Raw genomic sequence first — 9,176 nt, 5'->3', positions numbered from 1 at the left:
AGAATCATTGATCAGCTTCCTTTTGCATACTCTCTACTGGGGATTGAGCCTGCAGCCTGGTCATGTGCCCTGACCAGGAATCAAACCCTGACCTTCTGGGTTCATGGGTCGATGCTCAACCACTGAGCCACACCAGCCTGGCTTAAATAGCAAACTTTCTAATAAACTGTGTTACATACAAATCCCAAGCACAAGTATTTCTGAATTGAAAATACTGAGCAGCAAAAAAAGACTGCCACTGTTACTAGATATTCCAAAAACAAGATCATTTTTATTTAAAAAAAAAAATGTCAAATACATAAAAATTTGACTCTTTTCACTTCTGGAAATAGCATTTTTAATAAGTAGAAATCTGTTATCCTTCAGTCTACAACTATTCAAGACAATCGTTTCAGGAAAGAAGCAGACAGAGTCTCTATTGACCATTTATTTCTCTTCTCTGGCCAAAGCCTGAACCTTGACGCAAGCCGCGGGAAGCTGCAGGCAGCCAGGTCTGGGGCTTCTACCAGGCACTAGTGTCTTGGCCCAGCACTGCCTCGGTCACACCTCGGGCCCACTGTACAGTCTGAGCCGGTTCTCCAGCTACCAGACCAAGGCAGGGAGCCCGTGAGTGGACCGGACCTAACCAAGCGGCCCTGCGGCATCCTAGCCGCCAAGTTGGTCCCGGATCATCAAGAGCCCGCGGATGCCGGGTCGCCCGGGTTCAAGCCTGGGAGGCGCAGAGGTGGCCGCCACCAGAGAGAAAACCGCAGCGGATAAAAGCCCTCGCAGGCGCTAGCGTGAAAGAGGATGCCAGCCGGGTGTGAATAAACGCAAGCCGCAGAACCCCAGCGGCAACCGAAGTCGCCTAGCAACCAGGAGCACAGCGCGGACGCCAGGCATTGGCCAGCCAGCGTCACGTGAGCAGGCGCCACTGCCCTCTGGGAGATTGCGCTGCGGGCACGTGAGGCTGCGCAGGCGCGTTTCCACAAGGTTCTGGGCGGTGGAGGAGGTTTATGGAGAGCTTTCGGGAGAATCCGCCGGGGTCTGCTCCGTCGCTCGAAGTCCCGAGCTGGGTGGCCGGCCAGAGAGAGACGACGCGGGCTGTAGTGAAGCGGCACAACGCTGGTATATGGCGCTCGTGAGGCCAGTCTGGTCGTGCAGGGGCGTTTCCGGGGAGGAACCTGCCTCCCGGTTCAACACCAGCCCATGGCGGCAGGAAGAGTCCTGACAAATACGGGTGGAAACGGGGGTGTTCAGGGTATTGAGTCGGGCAGTGTATCCAGCGCTGGCTCGCTTAGAGAGTGCATGTGGGGCAAGAGCAGTTTTGCGGGGGGAGGCAGGGGGCTGTCCTGCTGAAGTACTTGAGTCCAACTTCCACTGTGAATATAGCATACGAGAGGCCCGGTGCACAAAATTCGTGCACTTAAGGGGGGGGTGGTCCCTCAGCCAGGCCTGCGCCCTCTCACAGTCTGGGACCCCTTGGGGGATGTCCACCAGCTGTGAGCCCAGCTTCTGGCTGAGCAGTGCTCCCCTTGTGGGAGCGCACTGACCACCAGGGGGCAGCTCCTGCATTCAGTGTCTGCCCCTTGGTGGTCAGTGTGCATCATAGCGACTGGTTGTTCTGCTGTTCGGTTGATTTGCATATTAGCCTTATATTATATAGGATAGAGGACTACAGCTTCTCATGAGCGAGGGGCAGAGCCTGGTCATCCACATATCAGTGCATGAAATCTAGGTCCCCGCGTTACCCCACCACAGGCCTGCGAGGCCTGGCCAAGAAAACGTCCAGTATGAGTGTGATTTTTTTTTAAGACTATTTTTTCATATATATTTTTCATTTCAGAGGGTAAGGGAGAAGGAAAGATATAGAAACATCAATGATGAGAGAGAATCACTGATTGGCTGCCTCCTGCATGCTCCACACTAGGGATCGAGCCCTAACCCCGGCATGTGCCCCGACCGGGAATCGAACTGTGCCCTCCTGCTTCATAGGTTCACCCTCAACCACCCCATTTTCTTCTTTCATACTTGCCAAGGGGTGGTTGGCGATACCATCCTTTCATTCTAATCAGTTTCCTTCCAGCAAGCAGAGGAGTTGAAGTACCATGCCTGCTCTGGAATACTGTCCCATACCCTGGTAGCCATCCTTGATTACTTTCTTTCACACCCCACAGTCAGTGCATCAGCAAGTCCTCTTGACTCTGCCTTCAAAATGAGTTCAGAATCTGATCCCTCCTCACTACTGCACAACTGCCACCCTGGTCACAACCCCCATGATCTTCCACCTAGGTTATTGCAATCACCTCCTAAATAGTCCACTCTTGCCTTAAGTCAGCCAAAGTGACCTTTTAACACGCATGTCACATCATGTCCCTTCTCTGCTCAACACCCTCCTGGGGCTTCCTTTTTTAGTAAAAGCCAATGTCCTTACACATAATCTAGTCCCATGAGCTCCTATCCACTCTCCTCATTCACTGATCCCCAGAAGTGCTATTCTTCATGCTGTTTCTTGAGCAGGGTACGTATGCTTCGTATTTAGGTCTTTTTTTTTAAATATATTTTTTATTGATTTTTTTATAGAAAGGAAGGGAGAGGGAAGAGAGTTAGAAACATAGATGAGGAATATCGATCAGCTGCCTCCTGCACAACCCTCACTGGGGATGTGCTCGTAACCAAGGTACATGCCCTTGACCGGAATCGAACCCGGGACCCCTCAGTCCGCAGGCCGACGCTCTATCCACTGAGTCAAACCAGTTTCGGCCCCCACCCTCTCTTAACACTTATCAACACCTGACACATTTTATATGTTCGTTGTCTACCACCCTGACTAGAATGTAATAAGCTCCACGTGGATAGGCACTTTTTCTTGTTCCCTGACGCACCACTAGTACCTGGAACAATCTCTGGTATGCAGTAGGCATTAATTGTTGAAGAAATGAATAAATGGTGTATGCCTATTATGGTTCTATTCTTCATTATGGTGAGTACCGAAGTTTTCCCAAGTGGCTAATATTGAACACTAGAGGCCCGGTGCACGAAGTTCATGCACTAGGGGGGAAGGGGGTACCCCTCAGCCTGGCCGGCGCCCTCTTGCAGTCCAGGACCCCTCGCTACTTACCACCTGCCTGCTCGGTGCTCCTTACCGCTCGGCTTGCTGCTCCTTAGCGCTGCTGCGGAGTCTGGAGAGGCTCTTGCCACTGCCACTGTACTTACCATCCATGAGCCCAGCTTCTGGCTGAGCAGTGCTCCCCCTGTGGGAGCACACTGACCACCAGGGGCAGCTCCTGCGTTTAGCATCTGCCCCCTGGTGGTCAGTGTGCATCATAGCGACTGATCATTCTCCCATTCGGTCAATTTGCATATTAGGGTTTTATTATATAGGATACTGAATCCACAATATGGTCATGATGTTGACATTGGCAGTGCCCACTCTCCGAATGCTTTGTATCCACTTTGTATCTTAAAAGTTGACGCTGTACTTTTAACCAGGACTGAGATTCCTCCATGTTGTGATGTGGTATTCCATGAAGAAAGACATTCCAGTTTTTTAATGAAAAACCAGGAGTTTCTTGAAGAAAAAGAATAGAAAATAAAAATTTAACTACTAAGGTGGGTATTGAACTAGGTATTTATCTAGGATAGATCCATAAAGCCCTGCTCAGGTGTCAGCAGAGTAGGTGAAATAGGCTTGTGTCAATCCAGAAGGTTCTCGGAAAATTTACCTTCCCACCAAGTTCCCTTAAACTTAGAACTCTATAGCTGATGATTAATCCTTTATCCCTTACTAAAATACAAATACCCTAAGAGAGGTAATACTGAGTTTCAGCTCCAGATCTTTTCTTGAGAGTAGGTGTTGGGGTCCAGCCCCAGCAGGTCCAGGGGTTCCCAAAGGTGTGGACGGAGTCAGCGAAGAAGGAAGGACACGGAGGCAGCAGTTTAGTTGATCAGCATAGCGAGGTTCTCTTTTTTTTCTCCTACACCTATATTTACACCATTTGATCCCATAAGCATGCCTCTATAATCACATCATGGTATGTTTTGGGTAACGTTCTACAGTTCCTTGTTTCTTATCTGACCTTTGCCAAAAATCCTGTCTCTATCTAGTTCTGTTGAGTTTAATCCTGTCTAGGTTAATCTCTGTGTTCCATTACAAGGCTATTCCAAGGTCGCTGCTCTACTGATAAGCTACAAGGAAGTGACTGAAGGAGATTATCCTAGCCAGTAAAGGTTATGTCCTCCCAGCCTCGCTGCTTGCCTTCCCTGGGACTGCCCTGTGTCGGTGGGTCTCCAGGGGTATAGGCTTTGGTGCTTTCCCTGGTGGGCAGACCCCTGGGGATGTGGGTCCCAAATTTATTGCCAACAGTCTTAGTCCAAGTTCTTCATAAGTAGTACATGGTATTTCTGTAACACTAGGGGGTTTCACTGATTTATTCCCCTCCTTAGTCCTGTTACTCCCTAACCTGGGGAAACAATCTTTCTCGGGGCGGTGGTCCTGTTGAAAACACATAGCGCTAAGAGGGGGAGCAAACATATGCCATATACGCCAGGTCCCTTGAAACATAAGCTGTGCAGATGTTTCTTCCCTGCAGTGACTGTGTCAAGCAGCAAGGGTGGACCGGCTTCTGGCAAGTAGGTTTTGAAAAGGCAAGGGAAGAAAGTAGGAGCACATGAGAACTAAGCAGAGAGAAAGTTCTGGAGCCAAGGAATGAGCATAAAGTTGAGCTTGCCAAGGACAGACTTTGGCCTATTTTGTAGCTTTGCCCAGGGCTGTCTCTGATAATCAAAGTACAGCAGGTCCTCAATGTTTTGCTATGATGCTGATAAAAAAACAACAACAGTTGAACCACAGTTGGGGCCACTCTGTAGAGTTTGCATGTTCTCCCCATGGCTGCATGGGTTTTCTCTGGATACTCTGGTTTCCTCCCATATCCCAAATATGTGCACATGAGGTGCACTGATGTGTCTAAATTGTTCCCATCTGTGTGAGTGTGGGTGTGTGTGTGAGTGTGCTCTGCAGTGGAAAGGCAACCTTGTCCAGCCAGTGTAGCTCAGTGGCTGACCACTGACTTATGAACCAGGAGGGCACAGTTCCATTCCTAGTCAGGGCACATGCCTGGGTTTGGGCTCAATTCCCAGTAGTGGGGTGTGCAGGAGGCAGCTGATCAATGATTCTCTCTCATCACTGGTGTTTCTATCTCTCTCCCTCTCCCTTCCTCTCTGAAATCAATAAAAATATATTTAATGAAAGGGGACCTTGCCAGGTAGGATCCAGCCATCCACAACCCTGAACTAAAATAAGTGGATTGGAAAAATAATTACCTTGTTTTTGTTCATCTTTCTTAAACATGTATATAGCTCACACTTATTTTGATGTTTAATATTAGAAGGGTTTTGGGTCTTTATTTATGATGTTTGGTGATGTTGTTGTGACCAGAACCTAACTCTTGTTTATATCAGTAAGCCTATGGTTGTTAAATTGTTGTCATTATTATACCTTGTTTCACTGACGTCACAGTTTCCAAGAACCTATTGACAATGGTAAATGAGAACTTACTGTACATATGATCTCTTGCTCCAAATTTCTCAGTATGGCCTTAAAATTATAGCTATAATTACCTGAAATGTTTTGGTAACCTAGTAGGTACAAGGGACATTGGAAATGAAGAGGAAGGGTTGACCTAGAATACAGTGGGGCTGAAAGGCTATCAGATGCTTGGAAAGATAAGCAGGAAGGGGAGGAGGCATTGCATTATACATCTGCACATGATCTTGGCCTAAGAAATAGGAAACCGAATGAAAAAGAGTTTTTGTGCTAAGGTGAAATGAGTAAAATGGAGCACTGTCTGCTCTCAGTTGACATGGGAGAAACAATAAGGTGAGACAGGCTTCTTTGAGCAACCCACAATGGATCATGAGGGAAAATATTAAAGACCAAATATAGACATGCTGTTCAAAAACTAACAGCTCACAAATATCAAACAAGTACCTCAGTGTTTGTGGAATTTGGTTCTTTCTGTAGGAGTTTTTGTAATCAACGAGGGTTTACTGATTTGTTCTTTATGGTAGAAAAGAATTAGGCAAGAACCTAGAGGTAGGCAAAAACTTTGCTGGTAGTGACCATACAGTGATGAAAGGTATTCCCACAAAAATGTGCAAGCAGGGCATGTCTGCTCTAGTGAAGGGTTGGAAATAGATGTTTTCACTTAAAGTTTCTTCCAGTTTGGAGAATCTGCCACTGACTAAATGTTTGAAGTTGGGCAAGTGTAAACCCCCAACATGTCAGTTTCCTTATCCATGAAATAGGAATAAATACTAACAGTTCCTAGCCTGGCCAGCATGGCTCAGTGGTTGAGCATCAACCAATGAACCAGGAGGTCACAGTTCGATTTCCAGTCAGGGCACATGCCCGGGTTATAGCTTGGTCCCCAGTAGGGGGCGTGCAGGAGGCAGCCAATCAATGATTCTCTCTCATCATTGATGTTTCTCTCTTTCTCCTTCTCCCTCCCTCTCTGAAATAAATATATATAAAAAAAGTTCTCTCTTTTTTAAAGGAGTTTATTGGCTGTGCCTTTATTCAGTGTACCAGTTATCACTGCTTTGTGAAAAGCCACCCCAGATACTCATTCTTTTGTGCTCACAGATCCTGTGGGTCAGGAATTCAAAAAGAGTAGAGTGAAGATGGTTCCATGATGTCTTGGGCATCAGCTTGGAAGACTCAAAGGTTAGAGATGACTCAACAGCTGGTGTTGAAATCAACTGGAAGTATCTTCATTTATGTGTTTCATGGGTTTTCCTGATAATTGGCTTTGATCTCAGGTGGTTTGTTGCCTGGAACATCTACACATGTTCTCTCCATGTTGTCTCACTACCTGGGGTAGTTTGGGCTTCCTCACAGTATGGCTGCTGGGTTCCAAGAGCAAGTGTTCCAAATGAATGAGGCAGCCAGGCTGGTGTGGCTCAGTGGTTGAGCATTGACCTGTGAACCAGGAGGTCACGGTTCGATTCCTGTTCAGGTCACATTCCCAGGCTGTGGGCTCAATCCCCAGTAGGGGGCTTGCAAGAGGCAGTCAATCAATGATTTTCTCTCATCAGTGTTTCTATCTCCTATCTCTCCCTCCCTCTCTGAAGTCAATTATGTATATACTAGGGGCCCGGTGCACGAAATTCGTGCACTGGGTGTGTGTGTGGGGGGGGGGACTGTCCCTCAGCCCAGCCTGCCCCCTCTCACATACTGGGAGCCCTCAGGCGTTGACCCCCATCACCCTCCGATCGCCTGATCGGCCCCTTGCCCAGGCCTGACGCCTCCGCCAGAGGTGTCAGGCTTGGACAGGGGACCCCCATCTCCCTCTGATCGCTTGCTCCACCCCCCACCCAAGCCTGACGCCTCTGACCCAGGCTTCAGGCCTGGGCAAGGGGACCATCATATCCCCCCAGTCCCCGGCTCCGCCCCCCACCCAGGCCTGATGCCTCAGCCAGAGGAGTTGACCCTCATCACCCTCCGATCACCAATCACCGGATCGGCCCCTTGACCAGGCCTGAGGCCTCCGGCAGAGGTGTCAGGCCTGGGCAGGGGACCCCCAGCTCCCCGCGGTTGCAGGCTCCACCCCTGCCCAGGCCTAACGCCTCTGGCCTAGGCGTCCGGCCCAGGCAGCGGGAACCCGCAGTGGCAGCGGACCCGTGATCGTGGGCTTCGCTTTAGGCCCAGGCAAGGGACCCCTAGCTCCTGGGACTGCCAGCTTCAACCGTGCCCAGCTCCCATCGCTGGCTCCACCCCTACTTCCTGCTATCACTGGCCAGGGCGGCAAAGGCGCCTGATTCTCCGATCATGGCTGGGGGGCAGGGCAAAGGCGGCCCCAGGGCCGCCTTTGCCCTGCCCCCCAGCTCTTAGCTCCCCCCCTGGGTTTCCGATCACTGTCAGTGGCAGGGGGCTTCTTCCTGCTTTCCCTTTCGCCTCCCTGCATTGTGCCTACATATGCAAATTAGCAGCCATCTTGTTGGCAGTTAACTGCCAATCTTAGTTGGCAGTTAACTGCCAATCTTAGTTGGCAGTTAATTTGCATATAGCCCTGATTAGCCAATGAAAACGGTATCGCCGTACGCCAATTACCATTTTTCTCTTTTATTAGAGTAGATATATATATACACACACACACACACACACACACTAGAGGCCTGGTGCATGAAAATTTGTGCACTCAGGGTGGTCCCTCAGCCCAGCTTGTGCCTTCTCGCAGTCCAGGACCCCTCGGGGTATGTCCACCTGCCAGTCAGACATCCCTCTGGCAGCCCAGGAGCCCTCGGGGGATGTCCGACTGCGGCTTAGGGGTGCTGGCCTAAGCCGCAGTCGGACATCTTTAGCACTGCTGAAGAGGCAGGAGAGGCTTCTGTTACTGCCACTGCGCTAGCAGCTGTCAGCTCAGCTTGTGGCTGAGTAGAGCTCTCCCTGCGGGAGTGCACTGACCACCAGGAGACAGCTCCTGCATTGAGTGTCTACCCCTTGGTGGCCAGTGCACGTCATAGTGACCGGTTGTTCCACCATTAGGGTCAATTTGCATATTACCCTTTTATTATATAGGATTATTATACAGGACACACACACACACACACATACATATATACACACACACATACACATAGATATTAGCTTATGCCTGGTTTTATATATATATATATATATATATACACACACACACACACACACACATACATACTAATATGTATATACATATATGTGTGTATACATACATGTATACACATAAGCTATATTGGCTTTTTTTTTTTTTAATATATTTTATTGATTTTTTTACAGAGAGGAAGGGAGAGGGATAGAGAGTTAGAAACATCGATGAGAGAGAAACATCGATCAGCTGCCTCCTGCACATCTCCTTCTGGGTATATGCCCGCAACCAAGGTACATGCCCTTGACCGGAATCGAACCTGGGACCCTTGAGTCCTCAGGCCAACGCTCTATCCACTGAGCCAAACTGGTTAGGGCAGCTATATTGGCTTTTATGACCTATCCTAAGAACCAGGCATAAGCTATATTGGCTTTTATAACCTAGCCTCAGAAGTCACACAATGATACTTATGCCAGAATCCATCTGCCATGATTCAAATGGAAGGATATACACCCCATCTCTTAATGGGAGGAATATCACAATATTGTTGTAGAAAGATCATGTAAGATGAGAGAT

This window comes from Myotis nattereri (assembly GCF_964212035.1).
Source record: "Myotis nattereri genome assembly, chromosome: 3".
In the NCBI taxonomy this organism is placed as follows: Eukaryota; Metazoa; Chordata; class Mammalia; order Chiroptera; family Vespertilionidae; genus Myotis; species Myotis nattereri.
This window is presented reverse-complemented; position numbering follows the sequence as displayed.